Source organism: Microtus oregoni, unplaced genomic scaffold (genome assembly GCF_018167655.1).
Source record: "Microtus oregoni isolate MIOR12 unplaced genomic scaffold, Mior012 000043F_ref0000047, whole genome shotgun sequence".
In the NCBI taxonomy this organism is placed as follows: domain Eukaryota; kingdom Metazoa; phylum Chordata; class Mammalia; order Rodentia; family Cricetidae; genus Microtus; species Microtus oregoni.
In genome coordinates, this window is record NW_024543210.1 from 20,684,331 (window position 1) to 20,702,091 (window position 17,761).

Here is a 17,761-nt window from a genome sequence, read left to right on the forward strand (position 1 = left end):
TAAGCAACTTGAGCAAAAGGACTGTGTTGTTTTTAATCTCTTTGTTATCTCTGTGTCTTGTGTCTAATAGAATGTCAAGATCCTAAAATGTTTCGATACGCATATTTGCTAATCTGAATAGATCGATTTGTGAAAGTCAACTGTTAAGAAACAGCTATTATGCCTCTGCAAGCATTGCTTGGATGGTTGTTCTAAATTATGTTTCTCTCTCTGTCAGGTGGAGTTTATTCTAGAGGTACAACTGTTGATGCAGATATGTAGGTAAGTCTTTAGAAACATTTATGTTCAAACTGGTTAGAAAAAGTCTTTGTGTGAGCAGGTGGTAATTTGGAAGGAGGAGATGCTTTAAAAGACCAGGTCTTTTGTTTCCAGGCCCAAGGGAGAGATTAGGTGGGGAAAGCAAAAAGCATTATCCTGTATAGAGTGGTCAGAATAGATAGCCTGTATCATAAGACAATCTAGTAGCTAGTTCTCAACCTGTGGCTCATGATCACTAGAATATACGCAGTTTCAATGGTCTTAGAAACCCCTAGCAGTGGTGGCGCCACCTTTATAAATCCAGCACTCAGGAAGCAGAGTCAAGTGGATCTCTGTGAGTTTGAGGCCAGCCTGGTTTACATAGCGAGTTCAGGACAGTTCCAAAGCTACAGAGAAACCCTGTCTCGATAAAACAAAAACAAAACAAAACAAAAAGCCCAACCATCAATCAATTTTCGTTGCTACTTCATAGCTGTAATTTTGCTACTGCGTGGTGTTTGGATTGCTAGGACCATCAGAAATATGTTTTCTGATGGTTGTGACCCACAGGTTGAGAACCACTGATAGCTTTCATTTTATTTATTTATTGTTTTTTTATATTTTAGGAAAACTTCCATAAGTCACGTAAATTTTGATTGTAGTTTAGGGGAGGGTGAGGTCCTTTATTGGCAGAGTAGAAGGAAAAGACAGATTTGACGGCCCTAATGGATTTCCACTTCTTAGTTTTTTCCAAAGCTCCTTCCTCAAGGTTTTAATATTCTCATTTTGGCTGAAACTGCCTCCTCACCCCCCCCCCCCCCGAAAATACTTCTTTCACGTTTTAGCGAGGACGTTACACAGTAATAATGAACAGACCGCCTCACAGTGGATTTGTAGTTTGCCAATGAAGAGCTGTAAGAGCTTAGTCGAGTCACTAGACGCAGAAAGTGTTTCACTTGATAAACTTCTTTATTCCCCTTCAGTCCAAAGCCTTTAAAACAAGACATTAAAGCGATTTTTACATCTCACTGCTGGCTATTATTAACCCTTTGATATTTCCTAATGAGTAAAACCACACTCACTGCCAAGGTAGCATTTGAATTCAGTTTCTTCCAGAAGTTTGCGTCTTCACAGGTTACTCGCCCTTTAAAAAAAAAAACAAAATTAGAGCCTGGCGAGAAGGCAGGGCCCTGGATCCGTAAAGACCGCTTATCCAGCTTCTTCCGGGAAAGGAACCTAGAGGCCAGACGCAGAGCATGCTGGGACTTGTAGTTCATCTTCTGTCATTGTCCCTGGTCTCTCTCTGCTCTGGGCGCGGGATGAACTACAGCTCCCATAGGGCCAAGCGTCACCGGCGCGTCCTGTGCTCTAGCCGCGCCTGGGCGGCTAGTTCAAGTTGCCATAGCTGCGAGTCCGGGGTGAGCAGAGTCGGTTGCGCCGCAGCGTTGCGTCAGTTGCACCTTCGGGGTCGCTGGTAGCCGCGGGAGCCGGGTGGGACCTCGGCAATGATCCGGCATTAAGAACCTGGAGTCACCTTGGGTCTAAGGTACCTGCCCCTATGCCCCCTGTCCTTTTTCTCACTTCCCCCTGCAGAGACATTTATATCCCGCTTCCCCTTGTCTCAGGGTGGAGACAGCAGAGCTTTAGGTGGTTTGTGGAGGGGGTCGGGTGTGTCGGTGCAGTGTTTGGCGAGGTGGGGGCGGTGGCGTGTTTGCACCCCTCAACAGGTCGTCCATGGTCAGGTTCTGGCCGTCTCACTGTGAACGTGCCCTGTTCTGTCTTTGGAGCAGCTCGCCACGGGCTAGCCTCCTAGAGGCTTTAGCTAACTGACATTTAGTTGACTGCCCCGAGGGTATATTAGTTGATACTTCTCTCTTCTGCTGTCACTTGTTTTTTTTTTTTCCTATGCTAATTTAGGAGACCCCCGGTCGTAGCGGTTTAGCAACCCTATTCTGGAATTAATTCGTGGAAATGCCAGACTTTGAATTCCAGCTGCATCCTGTATAGGGTTAAAAGGTTCAGTAAAGCTAGACGTTGTAGCGTCCTGTCAGGATTATGCAAAATACTTGGCTCATTGCCTAGCACAAAGCAAATTCTCAAATCCTAAAAGTGATTGTGTCTAACAGAAATACGAACTGTACAGGCGGGTCTTAATTTTATAGTACCTGTATTAAAAGTAAAAGCAAGCTTCTGCGGTCAATCATAATTTATTTGGCACAGTACATAGAATATATATTTGGCATGTAGTAAATATAAAACTTAAACACACACATACACATCACACACACTTTAGACAGGGTCCTACAGTGTAGCCCTGGTTGGTTTGGAACTCATTATTTGGATGGACCAGATAGATCTTCAAGTCACAGAGATCCACCTGCCTCTCCCTCCACAGTGCTGGAATCAAACGTGTGTGGCACCACCTGGGCTATATTTTATGTTTTTTGAAAATGGTACTGGATGTTCAGAATCTGATAAGTATTAATATACTTATAGTGTATATCAATTTGAATTGGCCAGAGTCATAGCCATACGGCTGCTATACTGGACAGCACAGAGGGAAGATGAACTTTGACAGCTGTACCTTGGCATAGAGCATTGGTTCCCAACCTTTGGGTTGTGACCCCAACTGGGCCCTTTCACAGGGGTTGCCTGAGACCACAGATTTTAAATTACGATTCCTAAGAGTAGCAAAATTATTGTTATGAAGTAGCAATAAAAATAATTTTATGGTTGGGGGGCCAGCCCAGCATGAGGAGCTGTATTAAAGGCTTGCAGCATTAGGAAGGTTGAGAACCACGGGCATAGAGAAATTGCCTTGTGCCTAGGGCTCATCATGTGGTAAAGCTTGCTACTGTCTTAGACAAGTGTGTATTACCACTGCTTGCCTGGGCCTATTGGTGTGCCCTGACAATGGCTTTCTTAGATGATTTTCTGGTGGATTCGTACAGTTTTAGGAGGAGTTATAAAGTGTTGAAAACACTTCTGCCCACTGCACTTCTCTTCAACCAAATATATAATACTTTGGTTTGTTTGCTTTGCCATTGTGAGGACTGATCAGCCATATATAATATGTCTTTAAAGAGGTGGAGGGTGGCCTACACTTACAAATGAGCCAGCAATTTCAGAAAAATATGTTAATTTTATCGCTCAGTTTAGTCTCCCAGTTTATATACTTAGTGTGTACTTTTGTCTGAACTTGGGGTACAATTCATCCCCCTAGCGTGATCTAGCAAGTTCTGTGATGACTAGGCTTGGGCAGAAAATGCCACTTAAAAGGAATTTTCAGGCTGGGCATTTGGGTATCATTCGGGCTTTTGGGTGACCATAGGAGCCTATTTTCACTGTTCCATGGGTTTCTCTAATATATGCATAAGGAGGATGAAATAATTCTCATTAGAACAGTTTCAAGTTATAATTCTGTTCACTACCTGTTTCATTGGCTTGTAGGTGTTTTGGGGGAAGAGTAGAGGCAACCCAAAAGATCATCTACTGGACTGGACCTTTTGCCCGGAATCTCATGAAGAAATGATAGGAGGCAGGCTTCCGTGCCTCAGACGAGCACTGAGCTCCAAGGACAGCAGCCCAGAGTTCTGGGAGTGTACTGTGTAAGTATGCTTTCTCTTGAGTTTAGCATCTGAGGACATCTTTTACACTGTTGTATATTCACAGTGGAAATGGGTGTGCTAACAGGAGGATTGGGGGGGGATGACAAGAAGCTCCTTTTTACTATTAGTATAAAGTTGAAACAGGGTAGCTGTGCATGACACATTAGAGGCATTCAGATGAACAGATAAGTGGCGTTTAGGACAGACGTTTGGGAACCCATTCTAGTCCAGATACTTCTTGATGTCCCTTTCCCAGGCTTTACATTCAGTTCTTTTTCGTGCTTATCTGCATTTATTAGATCCATATCAGAGGCACGGATGGGCTATTTGCTTGGAAATTTTTGAGCCAAAAGAGTGATCTTTATTTCCAGATCTTTCCGACTCCAGATTCCCAGTCCTGCCCCTGTCCAAGGCTTCATGGCTGTTTGTAATTGTTCGCTAGTGCACTTGACTGCGGCAGTTTAGGATTGATCTCTTTAAATGTTTAAAGGATCCTACTTCTTTTTTTTTTAAGAAAACCACAATAGTCTATTGAAGTAAATAGTTGCAATTTGTTATTTCCATAAATTGAGTATGTTCAACACAAATTGTCATTGGTTATCAAAGATTTAGTGTTAAGGCTGAATTTTTGTAATATATTAAAAATTCTGGACTTTGGAAAAAATGCCTTTCATTGTATTTTGATGGTGAAAAGGCGCAGACACACAGAGGAATTTTAAGGCTTTGTGATAAATTTCCACTCAAGACTTCTGATGTACAAAATTCTTAGAATTAAAGATTTTAGAGTTAGAAAGACATGAGCCTAGTAGGTTAGTGTGTTCTGGGAATTCTCACCAGCACAAATTGACACAGCCGAAACTACTGTAAAGATATCTTAGAGTGCATTCACTATTGTGCCTTTAATATGTTAGGGGCGCCTTAGGCAGGCTTCAATATAGTCATACTCTTTATCGCCTGTTTGCCTGTGTAACAATGTATTGTTAAATGGTCACACAAATCATGTCTACTGTCTCATTCTCCTTTTGAGACAAGGTTTGGAATACACCTTAGTCTTTCCTGGAACCGAGGATCCCTGCCTCAGCCTCCTGAGTGCTCGGTTTTAGGTGTGTTCCGCTATCTTGGGTCTTACCTCTTTAACTGCTACCTTTGTGGCCTGCTGATTAGATGCTTTTAATGTATTCCTTATCAGGGGATTTCTTAGAATTCTTAAATGAGATTCTCATACATACATCCTACACATAAGTTGTGTACACACATGTACACATATATACATACACACATATGCATACACACACGCCCTTTGTTTCCTTCAGACAGTAATCATAGAAGCAGAATTTCTGAGCCAAAGCGTGTATTTTTACTTCAATATTTGCCAAGTTATTATCTAGAAAAGCTGTTCTTCATTTTATAGATAATAAATTTCTATTTATTTACTGTTGTGTGTAAGCATTGGGACATGCTATCTGTGTGTAGATATCAGAGGAGAACTTTTGGAGTTGATTCTTTTCTTCCATGTGAACTCTCGGGATTGAACTCAGTAGGTCAGACTTGCTTAGACAAGTGTTTTTATCTGCTGAGCCATCCTTTCAGGCTTAATAACTAATACTTGTACACCGAATGCCCTTGTCAGCTTGAGGGTGAGAGCTTTGCTCATCTGTCTAAAACAGATAAACAAGGATACCATTTTATTGCTTCAATTTGCAATTCTCCAGTGCGATGAAGTATATTTATGTATTTGTTAGGGGCATTTGTATTCTGTGGATTGCCTGTTTATGTATCCTTTGTGACATTTACTACTGGAGTGTTATTACTTTTGTGTGCTTTTTAAAGATCTAATTAATCCCCTAGTTCCCATAGAATGCAAATATTCTGAGTTTTTCCTTTGCTTCTGGTGTCTTGTTATGATGTTTAGGAATAACTTCAAGAGACTTAGTAAGCCTTTATTAATATTCATCTTTCTACAATTAATATAACCTTCATCATAAGTCTGTATACTGCTAAATGACTGGAGGATATTGGAGAAGGCAGCATTTGTGGTTACATGAATCCATTTGGCTGATGGGTGTTTAGAATGCTGTGTGCACAGGGTTGCCATGAACCAGGTGCTCCTGAGTGAATGAAGGAGTGCTTGTGAATGAGCAAGCTCACGCATGAATGGGCGTGTGCATTAAAGCTGAGCTGGAGCTAGGCTCTTTAGAATGAAGAGCAACATTGTGGAAGAAGTGGACTCTGATTGTTATTTTAAAGGATGGGTAGTCAATTCTATAGATTGAGGAGAAAAGGAAGAACTTGATGGTTGGCAGATGAAGGCTTTCAAATGCTCAAAGTGGGTTTGTTCATGAGCAGCTATCGGTGTGTTGAAACTTTCTGGATGAGGAACTCAGCTGATGAAGAGACCATGGAATTTGGACTGTAGAGCTTAGTAGTACAGGGAATTGAAGACTGTAAGTAGCTGTAAATGACCATTATAAATTTCAAATGATTTCACAAATAACTGAGTAGACTTAGGTTTGATCCAGTCACTATTAGTTTTAGTATATGGTACATTGATTTGAAATGTTGCCTTGCTTACCATATAGTAGACATTAGTATTAATAGTATTCATATTAATAATATGCAGCTCAGCCAATATTGTTTTAAGACTTCAAATAATTTGACCCACTGTTAATGAAAGCTCTCCATTTAATAATTGCTTAAGTAGTACTACTATTTGTAAAGCACTGTACTTTTAAGAAAAGTCTAGTTGCAAATTAATTTGATACTGGTCCTGTACATGCCAGAAACTGTGCTGAGTGCTGGGCTTCAACCATATCTGAATCCATTCTGTACTTTTCAAAGAGAATATTTGAGCTGAGTGATTTGTAAAAGAAATAGGTTTATATGGTTCATAATTCCAGCATAGTCCTGTGGTCTGTTCCAAGTCCCGGAAGCACTAATGTCTCAGAACATCATGGTGGGCAGATACGCATGAGTGGGTCAGGGAAGGTCTTGCCATGAGAGAGGGAGCAGGAGAGCCAGCTGGTAAAGCCAAGTTGGCTTTTTCAGAATCAACTTTTCAGATGTGAAGTCCAGGTGCACAACACCTAACCTCATGGGAGATTAACCGTCCCCAGCTTTGAGGATGCCCTTCAGTGTCTGTCCCCTAGTTCACATCATGTAGCATTGTTTCTCAACCTGTGTGTCACAGTCCCTGTGAGTGTCCCAAATCAGATATCTTGCATGTCAGATATTTATATTACCATTCATAACAGTAGCAAAATTACAATTATGAAGTAGCAATGAAATAATTTTATGGTTGGGGATCACCACAACCTGAAGAACCTTATTTAGGGAATGCAGCATTAGGAAGGTTGAGAACCACTGAAGTAAGGATTCCGCTGCCTCTAGATTGCCAATCTTAGAGTTCCAACTTCCTGCAAATGAGCTTTTGTGGGGACAAAACATACAGAAAGCATAGCAAACCATGAGTGGAGCAGTCTTTGTGGAGAGCAGAGCCTTTGTAGATAGACAGTAACTAGCCAGTGAGAACTGTCTAGGCTAGGTTGAGGTAGTATCTGTCAAAGGAGTGTGGCAGAGAGCACGGGGCCCAGAGTTGGGGTGGGGCAGGGAAGGGAGGCTACTAAAGGGTGCTTCTTCTGAACTGACCAAGAAATAGGAGTCAAGGATGGATGGTCAGGAACATGGACAGGCCTTTGGGAAAGGTCAGAGGAGGAAGAGAATGTTCTAGACTGGCACAGGCTTAGGCATGTTGGTGATGAGTGCACATGTTGGAGTAACTGCAAAGGAGTTCCGTGGTGCAAATAGACTCTGTGGGGAAGTTCTTACTTCAGGAGTTCCGTGGTGCAAATAGACTCTGTGGGGGAAGTGTCTTACTTCAGGGATGCAGCCCTACGATTTCAGAGCTGAGAGAGGAAAGATTACCTCCGTCTATAGACAGAGGAGTTTGTGAGATTGTTATTTAGCTGTGCCGGAAGCGATGAGTAGATTGAAATTAGTGGGGACAGAGGACAATAGGCTGCTTCATGGCATGCGTGAGGGCTGATTCATGTCACTAAGTCATGGAGGCAGAGGGAAGAAGCAAGCTGTTTTAACGGCTTAAAGAAGTACAAGTACTCCAATTTTGTTATTGTAATTTTTTAAAACAAAGTAATTATGGGTTAGAACTTTACTCAAACTGCCATCTACCTTTAAAGCCTAAGTAAGGTTGTAACTATATCGTCTTTACAGGATTGTAATAGAAATCATGAGAAAATGCTAATAAGAATCTTTTCTAAAGCAGGGTGTGAACTAAAGGTCAGTGGCGCTAGGAGATGATTTCCTTTCTAGGCTCTAGAGCAGGGTATGAACACTAGCACTAGGAGAAGATTTCCTTTCTTGTAGTTTTTCTTCACTTGGAAATCAAGTAGTTTCTGTTTCCTTTTAAAATTCAAAAGAAGTGAAGTGTGCTTTGTGATGTGGAGAAATAGCATTTTTTGTTTTTATTTTTTTGCAAAACCATGAAATTATTATACTTTTATAATTGCTTTCCCCTCTTAAAATTTAATAGGCTGTCAAGTGCTTCACTACCTGCTTAAGTGTGTGTTTGTGTATTTTCATATGAGAGCATCCTTTTTCCTTCTGTCTTTGGAAGGGTGTCATGTATATATCTGCAGTCTGAAGCCAATCTGTTTTCTCAAGGAAAGTTGGGTTGAGAGGCAAGTTCAGCAAATAACTCTTTCAGAACCAAATCAAGTCAACTGTTGGGCAACAGCCTTAGCTGTATAACCAACAGAACCTTGGAGACATACAAAAGTAAATGTTCAGTCCTCTACAGCCGTTACCTAAGCTGTCTGCTTAGTGTGGCTAGGCTTGTTCAGTTGTCCAGGAGCAGCTGGCTGGTTTGTCGCTCTAGGCTGGAAGACCCTGGACGTTTATGTGTCCTGTATCCTTCACTTTCTAGCTTAGTAAGAGTTTCAGAAAGTAAGGGGGAAAGATAGGGGAGTCGTGGGAGAGCGAGGTCTAAGGAACAATCCCATTTTTCTTTAGACCACTACTGTTAAAATCCTGCTGATGGCAAGATAGGAGTCCACAGTCTGCAGGCGTGGATGGTTTGAATGTTTGCCGGAGTGCTGGTCTTACTGTTCTGCCCACCACGGAGACCAGTACTACTGTGCCTTCCTTCTGGTCCGTGTGAAAACTAGCTCCCAGGCGTCTCTACTGATTCGTCTTCACAGCTGGGCTGCTCATTTCTGCCTGGCCAGTTGGACTCTGAAGCTTTGTCCTTTTTAAAAAGAACTGAATTCTTAGTAGGAGTGCAGACTCAGTTAAGTGGAGCCCGTGAAGTGACTCACTGCAGCCGCTGTGGTAGAGATTGGGGCAGACAGGAAGGTGCAGGTCTGCCTGGGGCCTGCTGTGTGCATCCATGCTCCTGTGGAAAATCAGCCCTCACCATTGGCGGAGCTTTTGTTTTTTTTTTTTTTTTCCAGAAAACTGGAAATTGGAATTTTCAAGTGAAGTCTCTTATTTTCAGATCCACGTTTTAAACTAACAGTTATTCCTGATAGACCTTTGTCACCTGGGTTTGTTCCTCAGTCCTCCAAGTCCCATTGTCTGAATTAAACAAATGATTCCAGAAACTCAGTGGTCCAGTTGCTGTCTGTGCCAATCTCTTCTTCAACCAATCTTGGCCACTGTGGACACATAATAGTTGTTGCCTGTCCTCTCAGAGGGTTTAATTCTGGTCTGTTAGTTTGGGAATGATTGTCTACTTACCTGTTTCATCAGGTAGTAAATACAATTTTGGCGGTGACTGGAGAGATGGCAGCTCAGAGCTGTCTGTAATTCCAGTTCCAGGGGATCTAACACCCTTGTTAAAATACCAATGCACATTAAAAAAATATGATTTTGGGCTCAACACAAGTAATAGACACATTCATCTCAGGTTTTTTTTTTTTTTTTTGGTTTTGGTTTTTCGAGACAGGGTTTCTCTGTGGTTTTGGAGCCTATCCTGGAACTAGCTCTTGTAGACTAGGCTGGTCTCGAACTCACATAGATCCGCCTGCCTCTGCCTCCCGAGTGCTGGGATTAAAGGCATGTGCCACCACCGCCCGGCATTCATCTCAGGTTTAATAGTAGCCATTGCCATTTCTCTGGAACTTTTCTGCCTTTTGGCTGGTGGTTTCAGGGCATCATGTGGCAGGGTTTGGTGAACTGAGATGTTCACCTCATTGATGTCAAGAAGCAGGGATGGAGCTGGGACAGACATAGCCCTCAAGGCCGTTCAGTTAGTGACCTGTTTCCTCTAGCTAGGCTGTACCCCATGCAGTGTCTAGAACCACCCCAAAGCACTGCCAACTGGGACCAGCCCTTAATGTATGAGTTTTTAGGGACAGGCACACTTTATATCTAAACCACAGCTGGGTTGCTGCGGTATTTGCTTTGGAGAGTGATAGTCAGGGAATTTTAGGGCCTGGAGAGATGGCTGAGGAGTTAGCAGCACTGACTGCTCTTCCAGAGGACTCAGGTTCATTTCTCAGTGCCCACCTGGTGGCTCTCAACTGACTGAAACTCCAGTTCAAGTAGGTTCTATGCTCTCTTCTGGCCTCCATGAGCACTGCACACATGATACACAAAAAGCACCCATGAAAAACCAGAAAAAGGGAATGGACTCCTTAAGATAGAAATGATGAGTATGGCAGAGGCTGATCAGGAGCAGGGAATAGGGGGTCAACAAGATTGCTCTCTGCTCTCCGGTTACAAATTTTGCCTTGCAGTGTTGGCCTACGGGCGCCTGCTCTGTGAACGGTGGTTCTTACTGCACCTCTGGCTCTTTTATTTGTAGTCATGCATTCTGACCATTAAATCCAGTCTTTTCCTGTTTGGAATCCATTTTAAAGGCTATTTCATGTTGACCTTTAATTTTGAAACCTACTCAACAAACTTTTATCTTTGAGTTCTTAGGCAAAAACATAGTTGTTTCTTCCTTACCCTTAGACGTGGCTATGCCAGTTTACTGGGTCATCTGGGGCTGTAATTTAAGTAGCTGAAGAATGAAGACCATTCTTCAAGGCTGGAAACTAACTTCAGAGTGGGTGGCCAATATGCCACTGCAAGTCTTCGGGTGGCATTGCTCTAAATAGTGAGTGGCTTGCCTGTGTGACAAACCAGTAGGTGGGTTCTTGTCACCCTTCCCCGCCTCTTTCTTAGTTTTGTTTGAGACAGGGTTTTACTATGTAGCCCAGGCTGGTCTTGAACTTGCAGTGAAGTGCTGGGGTTATAGTCATGGGTCACCACACTCAGTTTTATTTCTTTTGTCTTGGGCCTGCCTTGTATTTGTATACCAAATATGTTTCAAACTGAGGCTTATCCCTTGAGAAAGCATCCTTTCCAGGTAGTATCCAAAGAAGAAAAAGGCTCACTTGACTGCCTCTCTCCTTTGCCTCTCCTTCATTGCAGGACCTTCATTGCTTTGCTGAGACTGTTTTTAATATGCTCACTGACAAGCCCAAGGGTACTTTCTTACTTGGCTCTCTGTTGCATTGGTGCATCACAGTTCAGTTTTTCCTCTAAACCAGGGCAGTAGGTACCCCACAGTAAGTTCAATACGAACAGTTTAGCATTGAGGGCTGGCGAGCTGTGTTCCACAGGCCAAATTCCACCCAGCCACAGGCCACATCATGTTGGCCCATTCTCTTACATTGTCAGGTTCTTTTGCTACAGTTGCAGGGTATAATAAGTGTGCCAGAGACTAGGGTTCACAAGATTGAAAATACAAGCTAGAGTCACTGGGGGTGGGGTGGGAAGCACTTCAACTGAGAAAATACCTCCACAAGATCAGGCTGTAGGCAGGCCTGTAGGGTATTTTCTTAATTAGTGATTGATAGTGGAGGGCATAGTCCATTGTATGTGGTGCCAACCCTGGACTGGTGGTCTTGGGTTCTATAAGAAAGCATCCTGAACAAGTCACGAGGAGCAAACCAGTAAGCGGCAACTCTCCATGGCCTCTATATCAGCTCCTGCCTCCAGGTTCCTGCCTGGTTTGAGTTCCTGCATTGCCTTCCTTCAGTGGACTGTGATTCCAGATATGTAAGCCAAATAAATCCTTTCCTCCCCAAGTTGTTTGCAGTCCCCAAGCACCATAGTAGAGACACTAGTTGAGGAAGGCATATACTTGAAGGGTGCTCCTCTGCAGGATTGAGATCCAGAACTTGTTGGGGAAGATGTGGATGCATCATTGGATGGTAGAGAGACTGTGGGTATTCTAGGCTACAGTTGGTCCATAGTCACTGAACAGTAAGTGTTAGCACCTGAGGAAAAAAAACGTTTCCACTCCTGTTTGACTAAAGTGCACAGAGACTGGCCAGATGACTGTTCCCCCTAAGTCAGGGCTTCAGAGAGCAGCCCCTCACTGGCTTTGGAGGTCCATTTTTGGGGAAGGATTAAGGTTGCTAGAAAAGATCTGTCAAGATAACTGACTGTCAGCACCTGGCCAGAGAGTGGGACTCAGGGCTCAAGGCTGCCTGTCGGGTAGATATGTTGAAGGGCAGTCACCAAAGCATCCGGGAAGACACATTTTCATAAGGCGGGAGGGTAATCATATATTACAGGTTTAGGAGTCTAGCAAGGCAGAAAAGGTTGGGAATACATCATGGGGTCACAAGTTCAGTGTAGGTTGTAAAACATGGTTTAAGGTGTGGAGACTTCTTAGTAATGTGTAATAGTGTGGCTTCTTAACAGCAGTGTGACTCCTGTTTTGACTTCACATAAGGAGCACCGCTCTTGGGGGAGATGGGATGAGTCTGGAAGAAGTACTGCTCTTGGATGGGGTGGGATGAGTCTGGAGGTGGGGAGCTGACACCTTTTTCAATGGCAGGAAACTCTTTTCTGGTGTGCTGTGGGTTGAAGTGGGGGCACTGACTGCAGATGAAATGAACCCCTGAGACACATGGAGTCTGAGCAGGGAGAGTGCTACTAACCACAATGGGAATGGATGTCACTGGGTATCCTTTCCGCAAGATTATGACATGGAAAACACAGGGGCCCCTTCCTCCAGTGCCCACTGCCCAGTTCATGATGCTGTTTTCACTATGCCAGCTACAATGGAAATATCTCAAGTTTGATTTTCAAGGAGTAGGCAATAAAGGGTTTATCTGAGCTGAGACTGTAAAGTAATTGCAAAATTTATGAATATTCTTTTTCTCACTTCTTTTAAAGTTTGCTTTTTATAATTGGTTTATCACATCTCTGAGTTTCTCCTTAGCTCTACTTTCTTCTGTCTCATTCAGTAGTTCCTTCTCTCCCTTTTGTATGTTGAAGTCCTTCCAGGATTCCCTACTGTTCTCTTTCTTTTCGTACTGTATTTTTTATTTAGTGGTCTCAACTTCTTCCATACTGACCACTCCCAGGTGCCTGTTAGGTGTCTTCACTCTGTTTCTTCTTTCCCCCATACACAATGATTCTCCTCCCGAAGAACGTGCCGCATATTTTTGTAGTCTCTTTCTCTTGAGTAAGTTTTTTGTTGTCTGTATCATCCATTATCTAGCCAACCAACAGAACCCAGAACTCAGCTTTGACTAGGTTTAGCTGGTGGCTCATTTAGTTCATCTCCTCTGCCATTGCAGTAGGGGCTTACTTAAGAGTCTGTGGTAGCCTCTCTGCAAATTTCTCAGTGGATATGCTTGTTATTATGTTATTCCTCAAGATTCTTTAACCCCCTTCCAGTATTGGTGTTCAAATACTTGCTTTTAATTTTAACAGTATTAGAATTCTTTTAAAAGTGATTTAAAAAATTATTTAATTATGTGTATGTATGTGTGTGTCAGTGTCTGGGTATGTGCACACAAATGCAGATTCCTGTGGAGGCCAGAGGCATCCAGTTTCATGGAATTGGGTTTGTGAGCCACTTGATGTAGTTTATGGGAACCAAACTCAGGTCCTCTGCAAGAGCAGTAAGTATTCTTAATTGCTGAGCCATTTCTCCAGCCTCCATATGAGAATTCTTAAAAAAGCAATCCATCCATAGGTGGGAAGCCACAGCATGCAGATTGGGTGACAGCAGAGCTGCCCTGGTACAAGGCGGAGAGCTCTGTGGGTGTGGACTCCCGTTAGTTTCTCCGAGACATCTCCTCGCATTCGCTGTGTGCCAGACTTCTCATCTTCCGTGCTGAGTGAAGGATTCTGGTCTGATTCCTTGATTGTTGTCTTGCTGCTTATCTCTATAATGGAATATTCTTGCCAGTCTTTCTCTCTCTCTTTCTAGCAGTACTGGGGTTTGAACCTAGGATTTTGTGCATGTTAGGCAATTGCTTTACCACTGAGCCACATCCCCAGCCCTCAGTATTTTGAGACAGAGTCTTGCTGAATTGGTCAGACTGGCCTTGAACTTTGGACTCTCCCGTCTTTCTCCTGATGCTGTGAGGACAAGTGTAGATGGCCATCCTTGGGCTACCTTTCATTGTAATGTAGGAATGATTCAGTCAAGGATGAATGAGTGAGCCTGTTTTGAGTCCTCTGGTCCGAGGCTTATGGAGTACCTTGTTTCCTGCACATGCAGGAACTGGCGGATGGACTGACTGATGTAGAGAAAAAGGAACAACATGACAAAGGTACATGGCCACCTTTGCTGACTTGGTGACCTTTACCTGCAGGGTGATCTGTACCCCCAAGTTGTACGGCTGTTGAAACAGGGAGAAATACTTTATGAAAATTGAATTTGATTCATGATTAAGTTTAAAACACATTTCCCTTCTCAATATCATTGTCATTACCTTGAACATCTTCTTTGAGGTCAGTTGCCCTGGATAGGGACAGCTGAGGCACATGGAGGCTCTAGAGCCAATCACCCACTTAACATGCACTAGTCAGGCTTTGTGAAATATCACCCCTGATGCTGGGTGCTTATCTTTTATGGAACAGCTTGCAAATCCTAATTGTTTTAAACTGACTCTGAGGAAAAGAGATTTGAGAATCAATAAATCACAGTTCTCATACATACAAATGTGCCTCATTACAATGAAGACCATCTGATGGCTCTTTAGGTCAAATAACAAAAGGGGTGGACTGGAGTTTATAAAGGTTCACTTCAGTCCTCTTTTTACAAGGCTTGAATGCAGTCTTCTCTCTCTGGTCCCAGTGTCCAGGGCTGCTTATGGACATTTGTTTAGATGGCATGAATTGATGAGGGTTCATTGCTTGCTCTAGCGGTTGTATGTCTTCTTTATAAGGTTCATTAAAGCAGAAACAACAATATTTATATCTTTAAGTATCGTTGTGTTGGGAGCAGCTAAACAAACTATTCTAAGAACTGTGCCAGCTGCTATTCAAACACAGCTTTCTCTACAATTTTATAGACTTTTACCCAAGGTCACCCATCTCTGTCCCCTCTCAAGCCTTGGACATGCTCAGGTCTGAAAAGCAAATAGTATTTTCTTGTTGGAGAGAAATTTTGTTGCGCAGGGAGGTGGTGGTGCGGTGCAGACAGGTAGTTCTGTTTTTCCTCCAGCAGAAGGAAGTGCTTTTCTTACCCTCAGCCAGAATTTTTATCTACTCTATCGCAAAGAAGCATCTATCTTGATGCTTCTTTGAGAATCAAAATGCAGTATTGACCATGCGTCTGTCACTCATGAACCGTTCTCAGTTTGTTCTCTAGAGCAGCACTTGATCTCAAGAAGCCATGTCTGTACATGTTTTCCCACAGTATATTGATATACATGTTCATTCTGGCATTTGGTTGTAAGCCAGATTTTAAAATAACTGCCCTTTAGCAAACCTACAAAGAGAATATACAGCATGAAGTTTCCTTTAGTTCACAGCTCAGGGTGAGTGGTTCTGTGGCTGAAGTGGAATGCAGACAGCCCCGTGGTCCGGGCTCATCACTCGGTGGAAACGAATGAAATGGTCTGGCCTGGGAAGGGTCCAGGAACTAGGGATGAGGTCAGGAAGTTGTCAAGCAGGAAAAGGAAGCAGATACCAAGGGAAAGAGAGTTCTGAGGATGTAGGATGTTAAATTTCGTGTTGTCAGCTTGTTAGTCTGCTCTCTTCGAAGGTGATCTTTATGTTTCTTTATTAAGTATATATTTATATTTCCTTCTGATTATTTATTAATATAAATTCATTATTGAGAATTCATAAAAGATAGGAGAATAAAAGTTTAAAAGAATACAAACTGGCAGTAAACTTTGGAGAGTAAATATACTTTGATATATATATTCCTTTATTATCCCTCTCATTCCTGTGCCTCTAAATTTACATTCTGGTAATCTTGTGGTCATACCCAGGAAATATATAACATTTATTGCAAAACTGGAGCTCATGCTTGACCCTGCTTTGCATTAATTGTTCTTTGAAACTAGAATTTTTCTTTTATTCTTTCTTCTTCTTCTTTTTTGTTTTTACATCCCAAACAAAGTTTTTCCTCCTTCCCCTCTTTCCAATCCTCTGCCCCCCTCGCATTCCATCCATGCCTTGTCCACTGTTTCTCTTCAGAAAAGGGCAGGCCTCCCGTGGATATCAGCTAGCTGTGGTGTGTCAAGTTGCAGTGAGACTAGGTACTTTCTCTTCTGTTAAGGCTGGGAGGCAAACTGATAAGAAGAATAGGTCCCCAAAGCAGGCAACACAGTCAGAGACAGCTTCTGTTCTCATTGTTAGGAGTCTCAACATGAAAACCAAGTTACACAACTCTAACATATATGCAGAAGGCATAGGTCAGTCCCATGAAGTCCCAGTCCCTGTTCAGTCTCTGTGAGCCTCTGTGAGCCCAAGTTAGTTGGGAAGCAGGATTTTTAATGTCTATTTGCTGTCCGATTGTAGAGCACCATTGAACGGCAATGGCCGTCCCACTAGATGCTCTGTGTTTTAACCTTTCTTTTTTAGTTGGAAATTCACATCATTTTCATGTTTTCTTTAGCACAACTTCACAGTAAATATCTTTATATGCAAAATTTCAGTTGAGTTTTGTTTAGGGGTCATTTTTGGTTGTATACTTATTTGGTCAGTGGTACAAACAGTTCTTGGCAGATAGTTCCCTGTTAACAGCCACACAGGTTGTTTTAATTTGCACATTCCCACTAAGAGAGTTTGGGAATGCTTTCTCCTGAAACTCAGCTCTCCACAGACATTATTATGGGAACAGTAGGACAGGAGGGCACCCTCTTGGTTTATTTCAATTTCTTAGACTATTTTGTTGATTTTTTTTCTTGGATCTGCAATTTGTTTTCTTTCGTGACCATTCTTAGTGTATTTGTCAACATGAAATGACTCCGACTCTTAGGCATTAGCTAGTTTCACTGGGGAGAAAGTTTTTTAGAGTAACTTTCTTGAATGCCAGTGATCTTAAGGTAAAGTACACTTAAATACTACGTTTAAACTGTGGTGTAAAGTAATATATTCTTAATGATGAATAAAGGGCGTATTCTACATTTTCTTTTGGGGGCTCAGAACTGTTTTCATGGCTTCTATACATCCACCCCAGCTTTAAAAACATGTTACTAAAATCAAATCAAATCATTTCCTTCCATTCCCTGTTTCCTTTCCTTCTCCTGGCTCTTCCCATCTCCTGCTCATCCCATTCTTACTCCCTCTCAAACTCATGGCTTCCTCCTCTTTACTATTGTTACACAACACAGACACACACACACACACAGGCACAGGCATACATACAGAGACACACAGACACACATACACACCAACAACTACTGAGTCCATTCAATGCTGCTTGCATGCCCTTGATTTCAGTGCCATCCACTTGGTGTTAGATAACCAATTAGAGGGCTCCTCCCTGGGGGAAGACTACTTTTCCTAGTCTCAACATCTCTTAGGTGCCTGTAGTTTTTTTTTTTTTCTGAATTGGAATCTATGGGGTTTTCTTTGTCTGAGTTAGCATGTCTATCTTTGCTTTTGATATATGTGCACACCTCTTGCCAACTTCAGTGGCCAGCGTT

At 42.5% G+C, this 17,761-nt stretch overlaps 1 protein-coding gene across 3 annotated transcripts in view; it reads left to right on the forward strand.

Moving 5' to 3' along the window:
* Window positions 1-1,648: 1,648 nt before the first annotated feature.
* The window catches only part of LOC121434350 (centrosomal protein of 128 kDa-like), a 359,842-nt gene continuing 343,729 nt past the window's right edge, over window positions 1,649-17,761 (forward strand). For all 3 annotated transcript variants that reach the window (XM_041633226.1, XM_041633227.1, XM_041633228.1), the window contains exons 1-2: window positions 1,649-1,783; window positions 3,688-3,845. The gene's annotated coding sequence lies outside the window, so the exon portion shown is untranslated. The remainder of the gene's footprint in view (window positions 1,784-3,687; window positions 3,846-17,761) is intronic.